The following is a 19,332-nucleotide window of genomic DNA, read 5'->3' as shown; positions in this document are numbered from 1 at the left end:
AGAGAGGTTGGACCAAGAGGTTAAAGATAATTCAAGAGGGTCTAAGGGTGGTTTTATGAACCTGTAAGCAGTCATCACGTTTGCCGTGTCGATGATTATTTGCACAGGAAATGAAGACAGAAAGTAGTGCATCAACAATGATTTTACTTGTAACATGTTTTTAGTTTAAGTAATTGTCTGATTTAACAGTGGGGTAAACAGTAAACGTAAATTGTATAATTTTTACCTTTATTTTACCCTGCAATGCTTTTACATTAGGTAATTACTTGGACCACAAACTGTTGCATGTTCAGACTTCCGTAGATGTTTTCGCACTGGAAGTTCATTGGCAATGCACTGTCTCCTACTTCAATTTCCTGTAAAAAAAAAATAAGCGCAATTATGATTGTAAATAAGTAGAGGTGCACCAGGCGATAAATTAGCTAAGATTCCCTTAATTTTGAGAGATTGGTGATCAGCCGATAACTAAATGTGAAATCGATGTTATCCACCAATCTTATCTAATTTGGCAAAAGTCTAAAAATCCACCACTGACCTGTTTTGCTTTGCTGTAAGAGAGGGTTGACTGATGGACCGGTCCACCAGGTCATGTCTGCATGTTTGCAGTTAACAACTCAGAAACTTCTTGCTATATTTAGCAACTTTTCAGACAGAAAAAATTGGTACTGGCCAAAATCGGAATTGGCAGGTAAGACTTTTTAAAGGTCGTATACAGCAATCAGCCAAAAAATTGCAATGTCCAATGTTTAGTGGTGCACCTTTATAAAACTATAAAGATTTTATAAAACTATAAAGGTGCACAAAATGCCATCTGTTTGAACTAATGTTTCATACTATAGATCAGAGTTGTTTTAAGTTGGTCGATAGTCAACTATGGTCTTTGCCCCTTTTGGACTCGCCATTAACTTTGGCATTCAGGAAAAATTATTGTTAAGGAAATAAATAAGTCTTATCTAAGGTGAAACACTGAGTCAATCAAGAACGAGTCAAAATGCATTTTGATTATTATTTTATTAAGAAATAAAGCAAAGAATATAGCAATGACATCTTGCAATAATTACCGACACTGAAAGTAGCTACCTCAGTGACAGCATCCACGCTGAAGAACGCAACATGGCGCAAGTCTTCATGATATTAGAAAAACATGAATTTGCAAATTTGTTTTTAGATATTTCAGGAATGATATAGGTTGTAGTAAACCTATATTTTCTGTCTGGAATGGACAGCGATGAGGAGTTCAACTGGTCATAAATATTGTTGGGATACATTTTATGAATTCATTACTTTGGAATATTACACATGCTGATATTGCGATGATGATTTCAATTGAATATATCGTGCAGCTCTAGTACGGTCTATTCACTGATTGGAGCCGATGTTGGATTTTTTTTATTTAGCCGCTCAAGCTAATAATTGACATATTCCGGCCAACGGATGATTCTTGTTGCATCTGCTGAAGCAGGATATCGGCAGGTTCTAAAACCTTTTTCAGAAAAACTATGCCAATTTCTTTGTTTACTTTTTTAAATTAAATTTTCAAAGTAGATTTAGAGTTTAGATTTATGGCCAGAGCCAATAACAATAAGCCTTCAATACATACAGCACATAGAAAACCAAGCAAGAATTCTAGTTAGAGTTTAGATTGGGCCTAAAACATCCAGCCGAACCTGATCTGACCCGACTGATTAACTTTAATTAGAGGGCCAAAGTAAGCCATACATACTATGTTAAATAAACGTTTACTGCTTTCAATTGTAGAGCTTAATTTGATTAAGCGGTGTAACTCCTCCTGCTTCTAGCTTCTGTTTAGCATCTTCCAGCTCCATTTTGGTGCTCGTTGTAACCGCAGGGTGAGTCAGGTGCAGATCATCTGGGATGTGCAACTGATAGAAGCGAAGCAGGGCGTGGCCGCCTAACGCACTTATTGTGCAGTGTGCTGCGCTCGTTACAGTCTAAATAACATTTGCATCTCACCTCCTTAAACTATCAGCTCTTCTATTTATACTATAGTTAGTAGATCAACACATATCGTGAATTAGCAGCAAGATCTTGAAACGGATCCCCGTCTCCTGTTGATTTATTTTTAAGTGTGCGCGTACTCTGTGTTTCCATTCGTCCCCTGTCAGCTTATCTCCATCTGCAGAGTATCAGCACGCTCCTTTTGTGTCTCTACGGGTCTGTGCTTGTGCATACTTACAATCCACAATGCTATGGTGTAAGTAAGGCGCCGTTGAATAATGCAGGGAGGCTCAGGCTCGCCACTGAGCAGACACAATGGGGCCTCTCGGCTCAAGACATACCGTTCCGTAAACGTGCTGTGCTGTACGTTTGTTCCCTCGCATATAGGTACTAGTTCTCCAGGAGTACGTGCCGGCCGAGGCCGCCCTCGCGTGACTTTTTGTTTGGCGGTGTGTTTGTGCGGAGAGTAAACACGGAGAATGCCGTGGTGTTTGTCAAGCAGCATATAGGATATCGGCCATGCCTGATCTTTCTTACCACAAAAGAATAAAAAATTAAAATCAATCGGGCTGCGAGGAAAGTTGAAAAGTATGTTCACTCCTAAGAAAGAAAGAAAGAAAAAACAAATCACACTTCCCCCACTCGACCCCCATGTATGAGCTGACAACCTCTGGGGTGTTTGTAATTGATCTCACAGACGTCAAATCTAAAAGTCATCATGTTGAAATATTTCGCCTTTTCCTTTGTTACAGAAGTAACGGATTTTCCCTCTTGGGTTTTTCTTCCCTCTTTTTTTTTTATTAATTTTTTTAGGTGAAGACTACCTGATGTGCTACTGACACCGTGACGGGGCGGGAGGCCAGCCGACCCCGTTCGCCCCCGTCGGTGCTCCTCGCCGCATGTTACGGAGCAGGTGAGAAGCATTAACAGAAAGCAGCAGCTGTGGCCCTGTGTTCCACACATGTGGACCGGGATGAGCGCTTTGTTGGGCTCAGCCACTCTCAGTAATGTTCACGCTCTTCTTGTCTTGGAAACAAAGAAAAACAGCTCAGGAAACAAGAAACCCTACAGAGCATTGTGCATGTTGCGCCGCTCCGACAACGCCTCGCAGACGTGTTCGCACCTCCTGACCGTTCACACCTTTCGTTGTGTTACAAACACAAACTTTAATGTGTTTTTATTATAGCGACTCCTGAAATGATACAAAGAAAGATGCATGACTCTTGGTTTTCTTTACAAATAAAAATCTGAAAAGTGTGGTGTGCATTTGCGTTGAACCACCAATTAGTGCCACTTAGTAAATAAATGGAGCCCATCTGTGTGTAATTTAATCTCAGCGTAAATGCAGCCATCGTTGTTTTGCAGTTTGCCACCTGCCCTGCAGGGGGCGCCGTGAAAACGTTGTCCTGTGGTCAGGTGAACCCAGTAGTGAGCTTATTTTTGTATCCAAAGCGGTAAATTAATCCTACACATCTCCCCGACCTCACCATCCCCACTGTGAAACGCGGCAGTGGCTCCGTGATGCTGTGGGGACACTTTTCTTCAGCAACGACAAGAAAGTTGGTCAAAGTTGGTCCTACGATAGATGGAACTACAACGGAATGATTTCCATTATTGCATATTCATGTGAATGGCCTAGTCAAAGGCCAGACCTAAAACCATATGAGAATCTGTGACAAGACTTCAAAATTGCTCTCCATCCAACCTGGACTGAGGTTTTACTTCACAACTGTGCACGGCTCTGCCTTAGGCCTGTTCTTGCTGGAGAACTGGCTCGCCCACAGCATGATACCCCCACAGCCGTGTTTTACAGTGGAAAACGTTCAGTTTTGTTCTCATCAAACCAGAGCTTCTTTTTCCACATGTGGCTTGTGTACAAACAGCACTTCTTATAGTTTTATTTAAATGTTTTTGTTTTTTGTTGGGGTTTTTTTACCTTTGTTTCTACAGGTCGTCTCATTGAGATCCAAAATCTCATTTACAAGACGGACCTGTTTCAATTAAACAAAACGACTAAAATTACAAACACGGCAACGTGAGCAATTAAGAAATTAACAAGCTAATAAAATATCTGTTCACAATCAAATTACAAACTAATAATTGTTCATTTGGTAAATATTTAAATGGACTTAAGTGACTTTTAAAAAGAACATTTTAAGAGGTATTGGAGTAAAGTCATGCTAACATCACACCACTAGGTTTTTTATTTGTAAAAATCATGAATTAATTTCCTTAATTTTCCTTAATTACACGCTACTTTATGTGGATCTATCACACAAAATATCATCAGTCCATTGAGGTTTGTGTTTGCGACATGACAGCAGGTATGAATATATTTAAAACATTCTCAATCATCTTGTGTTGATTTGATTTAATTGTGATTTAAATCAGCTCCACCGACTTTTTATACGTAAACTCAAAGTGGGACAATCAGGAGGTAATGCTGATTAAATGTAGCAGCACATTGTCATACTTTTGTGGTTAAACCTGTTAGTTCCAATTACGCCTGCAGCATACAAGTTACCTACAGGCTGCATTTGAATGTGAAAATATCTTTGCCCATGCAATTTGTTTGGGAAATGGGTGCCCCAGTCCGATCATTTGAATTCCCCTTCAGGCCTGAGCCATGAACTCCAAGACCCAGTTGTCACATTGTGCTCTCCACACACAGGCTCCTTTCACGGCGCGGTGTCCCAGAGGAGAGCGCCGCGCGTGTTTGTGTTTCTGTGAATCATAACTGCTGCTTTGCATTCAGCGAGGTGTGTCGAAGCGGATTACAGGCATGAACTCAGGCGGGAGCAGAGCGAAGGAGAGAAAGCTGTGGGGTTTTTTTGTCTTTTTATTTTTGTTTTGTTTTTTTTGTTGTTGTTTTTTTTTACATCAAGACTGTCCTTTGGGGTGAGGTAGTAGGTTGTATAGTTTTAGGGGTCACACCCTTTCTGTCAGATAACTATACAACTTACTGTCTTTCCTGAAGTGGCTGTAATGTCGTCAGACACCAGCGCCGGAGAACTCTGAAACCGGCTCAACGCCGGAAATGACAAGCTTACGGACAGACTGGACACAGGATCTAACCGGGACGCGGAATTTGAACCTTAGTTGCAAACGGTTTGTAGTAACTTTTGGTGGTTTTGCTCTCAAGTTTAAGCTCTTGTTTTAGACAATCGTTGCAATTTTACCTTTTGTCTTCCTCTGCAGTGTGTAAAACTGTTCCTTCACCACTACTTTTGTGATATGTGAAATATAGAAATCAAAGCGTCACAAAAAGACCGTTTGAGGATGTCGGTTTCCTGTTGCTGAGAGAACACACGTTTGTTAGAAATCGCTGAGTTCAGTGGCAAACACGTAGGGCCTTTTCTGATGTTCGTACGGGGTGAGGTAGTAGGTTGTGTGGTTTCAGGGTAGTGATTTTGCCCAATCAGGAGATAACTATACAACCTACTGCCTTCCCCGAAGGGCAGCAATCCTACACCATACAGAAACCAACAAACCCAACCAGTTTGAGTCACTGAGCCGCCTATTCTTGGAGAGCAGCTTTTGATTGTCAGCAGTGCAAAGGTAGCAGCAGGTTAAAGATATTTTTTTTTTCAACTTTTTGTTACGACCCAAAATAAAAAGAAAATAGATAATAAATCTCAGGTGCTCTGTGTGCTTATTTAACATTCACTGTTGTGTGTTGCTGGTAATGGTTTTTAAGCCAGGGCTACACGGTGGAGCAGTTGATGGCGCCGTAGCTTTGCAGCAAAAATGTCCTGAGTTCAAATCTAGGCAGGGACTCTTAGGTTAGTTAGTCTCTCTAAACTGTGGGTGTTTGTGCATAGTTGCACCTCTCTCGCCCAATGGCAACAGATCTCATGTGACCCTACATGCACAAGTGTGTACAAGATGGATTTCTAAACTACTGCTGACATTAAAGCTCCTCTTGTCATGCATCATCCATAACATTCCTTAAATGTTCCACTAATCTGGAATAAACTACCGGAAAACTGATGAAACACCGAGTTCTCTTTAAATCAAGGCTAAAAACAATTTTGTTTAGAGCTGCCTTTGATCAATAATAACTGGAACGTCGTATACTCTGGTCTGTGTTTAACCCGTCATCGTTTTCCACTTACTTTGCCATGTCAATATAATGTTTAAGCACTTTGAATTAATGTTGAAATTGTGCTATGCAACTAAAAGTACCTTGCCTGAAGGTTAAGTTCAGGGTTTTTAGGCGAGGTAACTTCCTAATTTCTTCTTAATTTGATATAAATCTAGATTAGCTGTCCATCCAGTTCTTAATTCATTTTCAGCCTTTATAATGAAACAAATTTGCTCTCTCGCCTTAAACATAACGTAAACGTTGAAACCGAACCTTAAACACATACTATGAACATGTTATACACGGTTCACTATGCTAACCTGCAGCCTGAAGTTAACAACTAGCTTAAAAAGGTAATGATTAATCAGAGAAGACATCATGTGAAACTTTTTTTTTTAAACCTTTTAAGCCTTTTCACATTGCATTGGGCTGTTAATGTCAGTTGGAGTCGGTGCGCCACTGATGATCTTCCTGTGTCAAACAAACACTGAGACGTCTAAAACGTCTGGTCTGCTCAGAGTAAATTTATAGTATAAAGAAGGGTAAGTGTTGGGTTTTCTTGTAAAGACTTTGCGTTGTAGCGGGAAGTTGTGTAGCAAACGCTCTTTGTCTCCATTCGTGGTGCACCTGCTCTTAACGTGCCACGAGCCACCCGGCACTGCTGTTGGCTAAACCCAGAAACAAAACAGTTTGTGTTTCTGGTTACAGAAACAGTGAAAATATGTAAATGCAAGTAATGTTGTATAAGGAAGGCTATTTTATGTACTTTTACACTGCTTTGCCTTTTCTGTAAAACAGTAACTTGGACTGGAAACCCTTAGTACATTATCCTTAGTACAAGAAGTTTCTGATATTATTTACATCAGAAAAAGCGAAGACGTTGCGGTTTCAGCAGAGGGAATTTAATTGCGTTGTAAGTTGCTTTAATTAAATTTTTTGGCAAATGCGTCAAGTGTTTCGCTCTCATTGCATTTTTTTTTCTACATAGGAAGATCATTAGTGGCGCACCGCCTCCAACTTCAATTTCCTGTCAGTGATCCACCCCACCATTCCTTGTAAATAACCACCTACTGCAAATGTAATGGTGGTTAAAAACTTTGTAAAATCGTGTTTGCTTTACGACATTATTCGGTCCAGTGGAAGTCTGCTTTCATCTTGGCCATTAGCTTCAGCCTCCAGAACTACCGGATCTGGATTTGCAGTAAATGAAGGTAGGTTATCACAACTTAGGTGGAAATCTTTTAACACAGCCTCACTTTAAAACACCCTGGACTGTATAGAACTGTTGAGAAGATGTGGGGGTAAGTCAGGATACGACCCCGATCCAGTTCAGACACGAAGCAGCAGCCAAGTCGTGTCCTAAAACCTTCCAGCAGAGCAGATGGAAACATTAGCCTCGGCCCAGTCTCACCTCCCGGGCTCCAGCGTGATTCATATGACAGCAGATGAGGGTTACAGTGTTCGTTGTCCCTCTGGCCAGTGCCTCACATAAATACACACTCTCTCTCTCGCACGCATAGATAGCGAGGCGGCTGCCAGACGGTGTTGGGCCAAGTTTGGCATCACACCTGCCTCACCGTCTGAGAGCGCAGCCCCATATCTCGTATCAAGGTTGAGCCCTCGTTCACCCCGTCTTCTTTCACTTATCGCTCAAATAACCTTTGGGTCAGAGATAAACACTTAAAAATACACTTTTAAATTTTTTTTTATTTTTAATCCTTCCCTTTGAGCTCATTTGTACAAGCTGAGAAAGTTGCGCAATCTCCTTAAGGATCTGATGCAACGAGAGGATTTATTTAACACCACACCGCTGCTAGCGGAGCGTGAAGTTTGCATTCTGCTTTTGTGTCTAGACCGGTCCTGGGTGTGTTTTGCGTGAGTGCTGCACCCTCCGTAGAGCTGTCCTCCTCCCGCCCCTCATCACCAACCCACCAGCGACCATATTGAATCGATTTGAGCCTGAGCCACGGCGATAGAGCGGAGGGAGCCGAGCCGCTGAAACCGTGTGAAACAAAGACTCAGTGTGCATCCGGCCTCTGGGGCTGCATCTCTAAAGGCCATCCTCCATCCATGACCTCCTCTCCTGCCTCGTCGCTCCGAGAAGTCCACCTTGGGATGTGCTCTTCTTCTCTTCCCCTCTTTGTACGGCGAGGAACTAATGAAATGCACTCGATACTCAATATGAAATACATGAGTCACAATTTAATAATGAGACCAGGGTTTTTCTTTCTGCCTGGAAATCGAAGAGAGTAATCTCCACAGCAGTGCTGCTTCTTCTTTCTTCTTCTTCTTCTTGAACGCCTCTATGATGTCAGAGCTGTAGAAACAGAGAAGTGCTATTGATTGAATGTAAGTGGATAGGACTGAAGCCTCTGTGTGGGCAGGTCGAAATAAACCAGCAGAGCAGAGAGAGACGAGCGCGGTTTGACACGCTGCTCCCAGAAATGTTCGGCCACGACGACATGCCAGTTAAAAACACCAAGTGCGTTTATACGAACCAGTTAATATATGCAAAGTATAACTTCAGTGCCATCATCACCTTCCAAGACCGGTTCACTTCCGTATACATGGCAAGAGCACCACCTAGAGGATAATCAGTTAAGGTCACCCATGGAGTTTTTTAAAATCTTGAATGAATATAGGAATGAAACAATCTGATTTATCGTGATGAAACGATTATTTGTCATGATAAGCGATTCATTAGTAATCAGTAATCAATTAATTGGCTATTCGCTGGAAAAGCAACACTGTTAGAGCAGTAATTAAGCCAAAGCTGTGCAAAGAATCTATACATTTTGCACTTTATTTTGTCAGCAAATGATTTCTACCCAGAATGCCTCAAGTGTTCGTAGTTTTTGCTTCACCTCAATTCTGTAAAATTCTCCTATGAAGTACCATTTTATTATTAAAAATGATTTATTAATCATTTTTAATAATAAAAAAAAAAATCAGGCATACACTGTACTGGTGTTAAGTGAAGCAGAAAGGGTTTATTTAAATATTTATTATTTTTAGCTGCAGATGCATCCTTTGCTATAAATGATGAATCATACACTAAAAGAATGCTCTGTTAGTGCATGTTAGGCAATAAAATGTTGAGTTTTCTTATTTAGAAAAAAGGAGTATTATTTATTTGCATTTCTTACATATTCTTAATACTGTGTGTAAAATTAGCTAAGTGGTTAAGTTAAGCAGATTGTTATAAATAAAATAACCTACCAGTGGAACTTGCACTTTTTAAGGAATTATTTATTTGAAACAAGCTCCTATATCTTGCTGAAGATTCACTTGTATGTCAAGCTTGTCTTATTTTAAGTCCACTAAGGTATTTGCACTAGAAACTAGAACAAAAGTTGGACATTTTCTGTAATTATAAGATTTTAGACTCTTTAATGCTGTGATATGTTCAAATATGCAAATTTTCTTATCCCTATGAAATGTGATAACCAAAAAAATAATAATACTCAATTAACTTTTGTTGTTGTTTGAGTGACATGTCAGTCATTGGGTTTCCTTCTTGATTATTAATAAAGGTCTTGTTTGTTGGAAAAAGTACTCAAAGGGGTCAACTTAAGCAGTCGGTATCCTTGGCACCACCAGTGGGCAGCAGAAGCGTCTCTGCTGAACCCGGTTCACACTGTGACCTGCAGTGACCCTCCACATGCTCAAAATAATTTAAGGATTAGGACAGAGGAAGACGTCCAAACGGTTGACACATTGACAGCCGTCCACTGTCTTTATTTAGTTTTTTTTTTTTTTTTTTTTTTTTTTGCACTTTTTTGTTTTTAACTGCCTTGGTGTGAGTCAGTCTGCTGCAGCAGTTTCTGGAAAATCCCTGCAGTTCGGCGATCTCTCCTTTCAAAACCAATCATGACTTCTTCTCATATGCTGCTTCTCCAGAATTTTTATTTTTTTTGCCTGATTGCTCTCAGGTTCAGCTCAGGCAGAGATGTGTTGCAAGCAAGCCGAGTGGATGGAGAGGGAGGAGGGGTGCAGCTGTCCCTATATCATCTGGATGTGGAAAGCTCTCTGAGGTCTCCCTTAATTATGAAAGCAGCTGCTGTCCAGACAGTCGGTCTTGACCAGAGATTATTACTGCATGCGGACTGTCTGCCCTCGGCAGGAGTGGTGCAACAAGCCGTATCCTCACAAGTCTTGATGTTTTTCCAAGCGCTGCAAAGATTGAGAAAATGGATGCAGTGCAGCTGATATCTCTGCTACCGTGCGTTAAGAACCGTAACTCTTTCTTGACACGGCACTTTCTTTGTCACGCAGTTGAGAATCACCTTTCCTGACTGGCGTTTTACAACGTAAAACTCCAAAATTCACTTACTGTGAATTTCATCCTCACTCTGAAATCCAGCCGCAAAAGGCCGCCTTGTTACATTGTTGTCATTGTTTATGTTATAAATATTGTTTTTATCACTTTAAGAACTTTTCTTATGTAAATCTTTATGCCTGATGGCTGATCATTTCCCTTTTTGCAGGACACTAAAGCCTGTTTTCTGTTCTACTCCAAAGATCAGCAGTGGCAGGAAAAGTGCCAGAAAATCCAAACTGAGAACGTAAATCAGGATGAGTTTCAAACCGAGATATTTATGAAGTTAGAAATAAAGGTAACACTTTATTTGGCGGACATGACGCTGTCATAAGCATGACATAGCACCTGAAAGAGTCTTTATGACTGTTGTCAGGAAGTGTCATTCGGTAAGTAAAGACACTTTTAATGCAAAGTTGCTCTAAAAGTTGCACTGAAAGTTCACTAGAAGTGCCAAATTTGCATCAAAGTGTCATAATTTACAAAATAATGCAAAGTTGGCACTTTTAATGGACTTTTAGAGCAACTTTTCTTTAAAAGTGTCACTACTTACCGAATGACACTTCCCGACAACAGTCACAGACATTCATAAAGACTCGTTCATGTTCATGACAGGTGCTGTGTCAGTCTTATGGACACTCCGTCAAATAAAGTGTAACCGGAATAAATATTTTTAAAATGTAAAAAAAATCAAATAAAATTAAAAATAGACAAAGATCTGTGTAAACGTCTACGTGAGTTTTTAATTTATTTTTTATTAACATGGTTGAGGATGAGTTTCATGCTGTTTCACTGAACTTTGTATTGTTATTTAGGGAACAGTTTGCTCGTGAAAATGCGACAGAGAAACCATAATGTTGAATAGACTTTTGTTTCCGCAACATTTATGCTTGGCAACAAAAGCGAGGAGTTTCATATTCCTTACAGTTCGTTGTTTTTAATGAAATTACATTTTTTTTTCAAATGTTCCATAATGTCCGAGAGGACGCCATCTTGACATCCTTTCAGCTGTAACTGATGTATGGTGTCTTACAAATACATGCGATCTGTAAAAAAACAACAACAAAAAAACAATACTTTAACACTTTAGACATTTTGTTTAACCTTTGTTTTGCTGCTACCACATTCAAGCACCTGAACACATCCAGAAAAAAAAAAAAAAAAAAGTTGGGATGGAGAAATATTAACCAGAAGAATAGAATATTTTTTCATAAATCTTTAAAATCGTCTGCAGGATTGCAATCAAAATTTATTGAAAAGGATTTACTGATGAGGTGAGGTACAACCGCTGGAAGGAGATGCACAGTTTCTTCATTTGTGAGTGAGAAATGATTGAAATCATCATCATCATCATCGACCAGGCTAACAGGAGACCCTGTTCGCAGGTCGCTCCGCCTCGCCGCTCGTCATAAGCTCAAAAACTGCCTGGAAACGCACAGCGAACCCTGAGATGGAGCACAACTGAGACGTTTATTCCCCCCGATGATGTTGCAAAATATTTAATCGCTGGCAAAAGAAGAAGAAGAAGAAGAAGAAGAAGGTCTTTGAGTGCAGAAGGAGACAGAACAAGTGTTTCAAAAAACACAAAAAAAACATCCCTCCTTTTAGTGAACTGAAGTGAGAGATTGAAACCAGACGACGCTGTTCATCTCCCAGCTTGATCTTATTCTGGCTTTATTTCAATTCATTCTTCAAGTAATCTTGAGGAGGATCGTAAGGTAAACAGCAGCGCTCCCCTCAGGGGCAGAAACTACGGGAACGGTTTGGAAGAGCACTAAAATACAAAGGCCAACAGATGCTAATCACGTTTCACTTTTCAGAAAGGACGCCGTGTGGCGATTCGCTCCAAAACTGACAAACATCCACCGGCTGGGGAAATTATTCACGCAGCGTAAACGTGTTGATGCCTGACTGATAATCGAAACCGGCCATAAATTCTCTGTAACGTTTCACTTATAAAACTCCGTCTCCCTCCAGAGTTTTGGAAGTCTTTCGTTTCTTCATTCTTCTGTTTATTTTTTCCTTCTCTGCGGCAAACATGCACCTCAAAAATGAAGTGAACTGGATGACAAAAAGTAGTTCAAAGTGGTTAAAAGGTATAATCTGCGACAGGACCCGAGGGAAGCATCAGATTTTCACCCAAAACCTCTTTGAAAATCACCGTATTACACAACAATGTGTTCAGTCAGAGGCACCGTTGTGAAACAGACTGCTACAGGAGACCCTATCAGCAGCATTAGCATCTACGTCAGTTCATTTAGGAAAGCTGTGTAATGTAAGTTACAACGTTTCATTTCCCGTTAAGGTTAATAGAGTTTTTTGAATTTGAATTGAACATTGTGTGAAATGCTGTGTTGTTTCCTTCACACCACATCACCTTCATTTGTTCACCTTACAAAATATAAACAGATTTTAATAGAACAGTTGTACGTTTCTTGAGCTTTGGTGGGATTTTCTGATTCGTTTTCATATGTGTAACAGTTATGATTTAGTGGCTTAGCTTAGCAAAATGCATTCCTCTGCAAATGGTTCAGGATTGAAAAGTATTGACAAATCATAGTCCACCAAATATATATATATATATATATATATATATATCATATGAATAAATCAAAACCAAAAAATATATAACAGTCTTGAAAGTAAATTTTTTAGACTGACACTTGCTCCCAAAAAGTCAGAAATTTAAATGACTGCCATGATGTCGGGTTATTTTTTTACTTTGCTTTAAAAGGGTCTTTTAAGCTAAGTGAACTTTAATTCCAAAATGACAATTTTGGAGAACTACACATGTTCAGGAAAGATGCCCGTTTAGATGCCCTACATTCCAAAACTTTCGAATGCAGAACAAGACTTGCAGTTTTGGAGCTACTCTGACCCAGTCATCTCGACATGTCTGGTCATAATGCTATGCCTGGTTGGTCTGGATAAACTCAGGGAAGGGCTGAACGAGCAAGGAAGTCGACCAACGGACGGCATGTATAACATTTATTGATCCTGAAACAGAAAACCAGAAAATCTGGCTGCTACAGATTTGATAACCAAGGAGAGAATTTAACCCGGTGATAAACGAACAGAGAGACGAACACGATGCAGGAGGAGGACGAGTAAACAGGTGAGTGGCAGCAGAAACGCAATAAAACAAACAACAGACGTCAAGACAAAAAGAAGAAAACCAATAACCAGACAGAAGTTGGACGTAACGACTGAAAGTTTGCATATGGTGTGTTAAACTCATAAACGGATTCTGGGCTGCAGACGAGGAAATGATCGATGCAGAAAGAGACTGAAGAGTAAGGCGACCTCCTGAGGCGACCTCAGATGCATCTCAAAGGTCACAGAGTTCATAAGTAGTCAGTCAGAAAACAGCCAATCAGAGACGGAGGAAGGGTCTCAGTGCTGCCAATCATGCTGATGTACGCGCTGAAAAGTGTGGTAATGGTGGAGAAACGGCATACCGCTATAGGAAACTTTATCCGCCATCGTCAGTGGACATGCTAACTAATAATAATAATAATAATTCCTCAAACTTATATTGAGCTATTTTCAAAGACTATTTCTGAAAGAAAAAAAACTGGCCTGAGTAGCTACGGGGTGTCCAGTGTGGCGAAGTAGCTGTAATGTAACGGCAAGGGAGAAATACATGCACAACGGTGATTGACAGCGTTAAGGCCCTCCCCCTTGCTCTGATTGGTTGTTTCTGACTGAGTTGTGTATTTCTGCAGATGGCAGTAGAACCACAGAGGAAGGCAGAGGAGATTTTTTTCACAGATGATCCGTCTCATAATATATTCTGTGCTGACTTAGTGGCAGCTTTAATAAATATATAATATGTTATATATATATATATATATATATACATATGTGTACATAATGTTAATATAAGTTACATACTGCAGGTTTAAGAGCAGATTCTCTGCGTTCACTCTGAACCGTCAGTCTGATGGCTTCGTGCCAAACGTCAGGCCAGCAGCCACAACACAGAGCATGGAGCTCAGAGAGGGGACGCAGTGAGGTCACACGGCCGGACAGACTGACAGGCGGGGCTGCACTGTCAGCATCTGGTCTGAGTTGAGAAATCAGGGCCGCTTCATTAGGAGGCAGCTCATTGCAACAGTTTGACTGGAAGTCCTCATAATCTGGCTCTGCTGCCAGAGTGGAGAGGAATTAACTCTCCGGCTATGACTTTGTCCAGATTTTTTTTTTTTTTTTTTTTACACAAGAACAGCAGACCTGCAGACTGATTATCTCAACACATGAATCTCAGTGCCTCCTGCCAAAGGCATCTGGAAAAGTGACTTCACTGGAGCCATTTCAACATTTCTACAGCTCTGCAGGTTAGAGGCCCGAGTTCTCTGACGTTTGTTCAAAGAGAGGAAAGGAAAGACAGCCCACAACTAGAAGATCGGTTTTAGGTTGCACAATGTGTCCTTTTTGCTCCGCCTGTAGCTGAAACCTAAACCAACCTGCCGAATTTATCCCGGAGAGGAGAATAAATTTAAACTGACAGCTGAAAGGCGCGCAGGGATCCGCGGCCCTCGGTCCAGCTAAATAAAACCTGTTTAGGGCCACAAATGTTACATAATCTTTTGGAAGAAAAAAAAAAAGTAGCTAATAATTTCTGATAAATATCTACTGTAAAAAATGTGTTATTACGTTTCAACCATCACTTTATTTCGTTTTTCTTAAAAAAGAGAGAGAGAGAGAGAATACCCCAAAAATATTGCAATATATTTTAAAGAATGTTTATATTTGTATAAATTGCTATTAAAATCTTTAATTTTCTTAAGTTTGTATCTGTAGGCTGATGGCGCTGGGAATCGTGAAAAGAAGCACATCCAACCTAATGACAAAAAAAAAAAAAAAAAAAGAAAAGGTTGTTTTGGAGTCATTGGATAATTTCATCCAATTACTCAATCAAAAAAAATAATTTTTTTTTTAAACTGCTAAAGCTTGGATTTTAAATGACATCTTTATGTAGTTGGTTCTTTATAGTTTTTTGTTGTTTGTTTTTTTTTGGCCAACTGACTTCCGGCTTCATCTTCCTCCAGACAAATTCACGCAGTCGGACATGGAGGCTTCTCTCTCTGCCTGCGCTCTAAAGTGTTCATGGCTCCTTGTGCAGTTGGTTAAACGCCTGCTGTTGTGCAGCCCTCCTTGCTGAGCAGTGAACCCAGGATCCCCGCAGCGAGCGGCGGGTTCGTCAGTGGCTCGTCTTCGTGGTTAGGGGGCGTCCTTCACAAAGGAAGCAGCTGCTCTCCTCCCATTCGCTGAAACTGTAGGTGTGTCGACGGAGGGGTGTGTGTGCGCGTGTGTGTGTGTGTGTTTTCTCGTCTTTCCCTGGCGCGCCGTCACTCGTGACGCCACTTCCGGCGGGGTGGGAGCACCATGTCTCTGCTGCGCGTGGATGTGTTGGGGGGTCTTTGACAGGAGAGGCAGCGGCGGCACAACGGGGAGAAAACGTGGGACGTGACCGGCGTCAGGGACAGTGGCCTCCCCCGCCCCCTTCACCTCCCTCGTCCTCTTCTTCTTCTTCTTCTTCTTCTTCTACTTCTCCACTCAACGACCCCGCGTGAGCCTAGCGAGGTTTTCCAACCCAGGGGATGATGGCTGCGTTGGACCGCGCTGTCCGCTCTAAGGTACAAATCCACATTTTATCCAATCAGTCCGCCCTCCTCCTGCAGGAGCTAAGACGCTTCCATCAACTTAGGGAATTTATTTATTTATTATTTTGGTTGCACACCAAACAAATGCACCGATCGACTTGCCAGTTCGTCCGGCTCTGACTTCTGCACTTTGCCAAATAAAAAACAAACCAAAAAAAAAAAAAAAAATCCCTGCTGCTGCAGGAACCTGAAAGCAAATGGCATTAATGTTGCAGCTCTAGGCTAAACAGGTTCTGCTCAGTGCGCCTGCGCAGCTTGCTCATCAATAGGCACGACACTCTGTGATCCAAGCTGTTGGTTATAGAGCCAAACAATCACCGCAAACACTGTTTACAGGCTTATTGTTGCTCTGCTCAACAGTCTGTGGATGTCTGTTAAAAACAGAGCAACTAACTGTTGCAATGAAGCAAGAGGAACCAAAACGCTGTTTAAATTCACACATTCATACAGCAGAGAAAACTCCTGTAAACTGGACAGGAAAACAAAAGGTGCCATGAAATTTCTGTTCCTCCATCAGCCTTAATTGTCAATTAAGGTTTGAAAATGTTGTTTCTCTTGATCCAAAGCTCGGAGTTCTTTATCTTTCTGTCCGTAATCAGCTTGTACTTTGATACACTTTTTGTTTTGTTTTAGTTTCAAGAAAATCAGGTCACATGCTGGTTTTGTTTGGTTTGACTTTATTTCCTTTTGGGGGGGGGAAACAAAAGTGGCGTTTACCTTGAAAAAGATTGATCTGTGCTTTAGGTAACGGCAGGTGGAAGATGTTTTCAAAACTCACACGTTACATCAGGTGGAAATTTTGTTGGTGTTTTTTTTTTTGTTGTTGTTTTGCACGTGTACTCGCGTTTTCGACATTTCTGTGTTTACTTTTTACCACCTTAATGTCTGTTTTTCCACTTTTGGTCCTGAGGAACGGTGACAAGCGATGACTAATCTAAAGAAAATAAATAAAATCCTTGGGAATAACGCTGGTTAATGTGTAGCTTCTGGTTGGCAACGCCTTCATAACCCTAAGACCGACCCAACTTTCTCTCTTAAGTCACTCGTGTTCATCTCTGACACATTCAGGTGCAATACATTTGCACATCTTTTTTAAAAAAAAGTACTTTCTGTAATTCAGTCCTTCAAAGGACTGAATTACAGAAAGTACATGCAGTTGCGTATACGTTCGAACATATTCATTAAACACAAAAATAGATTTCAGGGGATTACTTGCTATCTTCCACCATAGAAACCCCCCCCCCAAAAAACTAAATGTCTCAGAAAAATGCAGTACTGCTGAAGAGTAACAACAAACAGATTTTTATTGCAGAAATGTTAGGGGTTTTTTTCTGTTATTTTTTGTAATCGCTGAAAGCAGTGCTGCCTTGGTCCACCAGACAGTTTCTGACACCCTGTGCTGTGCTGTAAAGTTGAGTGGAAGGAAAACCCTTCTTGTGTTGGTCGCAAACAAGCAATCGCATACAGGTTTGAGCACGGCCGACAAGTGGGACAAACGAGAAGAAAAACAAAACTAATTTCTGAAGAAGCTGTTTGTTTACAGAGTGCTGCATTAATGCACGATAAGTGGAGGGAGAAAGTCCGTATACTTTTTCAGTTGCGACCAGCCGCAATTAAATTTTTAGATCGAATGGAAGTTATTAGAGAGACATTTTGCCAATAAATTGAATATTAATATGTTTTTTCTATACCCATGCCCCGTTTTCAAGAAGAAGAAGAAGAAAAAAAAGCTCTGACAATGTTTTTCACCCTGACGTCCAATTAAACATAATAAACATAATTAGCTTACAGCCTTTCATAGAACTGAATGTTGCACAGCCGGTTCTCCGCAGGCTAGTAGCGAAGAAGCAAACATGTAAACGGCGACCAGTAAGTAGTACAAACAAATAGTACAGAGACGGGATATAAAATTCAGTTCAATTTATGATTACATTTCACATAAAATGGAAACTGACAGAAGGGTCCAAGTAAAAATGAAGTCGCAAAACTTACATGAAATGTAAGAAATAGACGAACTAAATACTGAAATATACTTAGAAATAAGACGGTAGATCAGCTTCAACTCAGAAATCAGAAATGTTCTTTACATTTAGTCCCATGAGGTTTGCGTAGTCTGAAAGTCAGACTCCATGCTGGCGTTGTGTCGGCCTGCGTTTCAAAGATCACCTTGTCTAAAACTGAGCGTTGTTAGAAATCCATTTGGACTTGTGTCATCTATTAAAGAGGTGGCGTTATTTATTGGTTGGTTGTTGTTTTTTTTTTTTCTTCCTTTCTGTTCTCTGCTGTTATTAAACCAAACACGTTTACTGTCCTGGAAATGTGACAGAATCTCCGAACCAAGCCCCGATCAAGTACTAAGGTCAAATTCTGTTTATTTTTAACTAACCAGTGATAACCGAGTAGGTGGCGTTACGGCAGAAGGTGAGACGTGAAACTTGTTTATTTTTTGTTTCCTGGACGTTTTACTGGCAGTTTTGAAAGATTTTTTTTTGTTCACACTTTTGTGATTTTTAAAAATTATTATTTTAAATTTTTGGGGGGCTGTTTTGTGTCTAAGCAACCATCAGACTTTACCGTGTGTCCTAACAGTATCAATTCAGAGCCCTGGACTACAATAGTAGCGGGCATAAGCTAAAAAAAGGTTCTCCTTTTATTTTACTAAAGTCTGATTAGTTTAGATTCAACATCGTCATGTTGGACGACGTCTTTGTGCTATCAAGTTTGTTTTTTTTTTAAAATGTGAAATAGTTCAAAAAAGAAGATTGATGAATTAAACTGTTTGCCAAAAATACTTTGTCAAAGCACCTTCTGATTTATTTTCAACATTGTGACTTCCTTATTTCCACTACGTTGAAACTCTTTATTCTGAGTTAGTGCAGCTTCCTTTAGCTAAAGTCGTAGTTTAGAGTGACACCCAAAGGAATCAAACACATCTAAATGAAATGATTGGATTTGGGGTCGTAATTCAGGTATAATTTGAATATTAGGGATGTTAATAGGGTTAGGGAATGAGCTGCATTAAGAAAAACAACAAAAAAAACACTTGCCATGGTTACGCATCATAACTAATCTAGTAAGAGCAGAAAAATCCTCTCAGAAGCTTCCAAAACCAGAGGGAATAATTGTCAAAACGATCGAAGCCCTTTGAGAAAGCAGTGCACTCCCCTCGCCTCTGGTGGCGCCGCGCCGACAACCGCTGAAGGGAACGACTCAAAAACCTCTGAAGAAGACCCTGAACGTAACTTTCTTCTTCACAAAGTGTGAACCAAACTGAGATGGCGTGAGATTTTAGCGGTTGTAGGGTT

General features: G+C 40.5%; 1 protein-coding gene across 1 annotated transcript in view; it reads left to right on the top strand.

Annotated features, from left to right (window-relative positions):
- The window catches only part of pparab (peroxisome proliferator-activated receptor alpha b), a 75,871-nt gene that overhangs the window by 19,858 nt on the left and 36,681 nt on the right, over positions 1-19,332 (top strand). Inside the window, exons 4-5 of the mRNA XM_028035668.1 lie at positions 2,773-2,872; positions 15,413-16,000. The gene's annotated coding sequence lies outside the window, so the exon portion shown is untranslated. The remainder of the gene's footprint in view (positions 1-2,772; positions 2,873-15,412; positions 16,001-19,332) is intronic.

The sequence above is a fragment of the Xiphophorus couchianus genome, chromosome 2, assembly GCF_001444195.1.
Source record: "Xiphophorus couchianus chromosome 2, X_couchianus-1.0, whole genome shotgun sequence".
NCBI classification, from domain to species: domain Eukaryota; kingdom Metazoa; phylum Chordata; class Actinopteri; order Cyprinodontiformes; family Poeciliidae; genus Xiphophorus; species Xiphophorus couchianus.
Note: the sequence above shows the minus strand (reverse complement) of the source record. Positions and strands in the feature narration are given on the sequence as shown.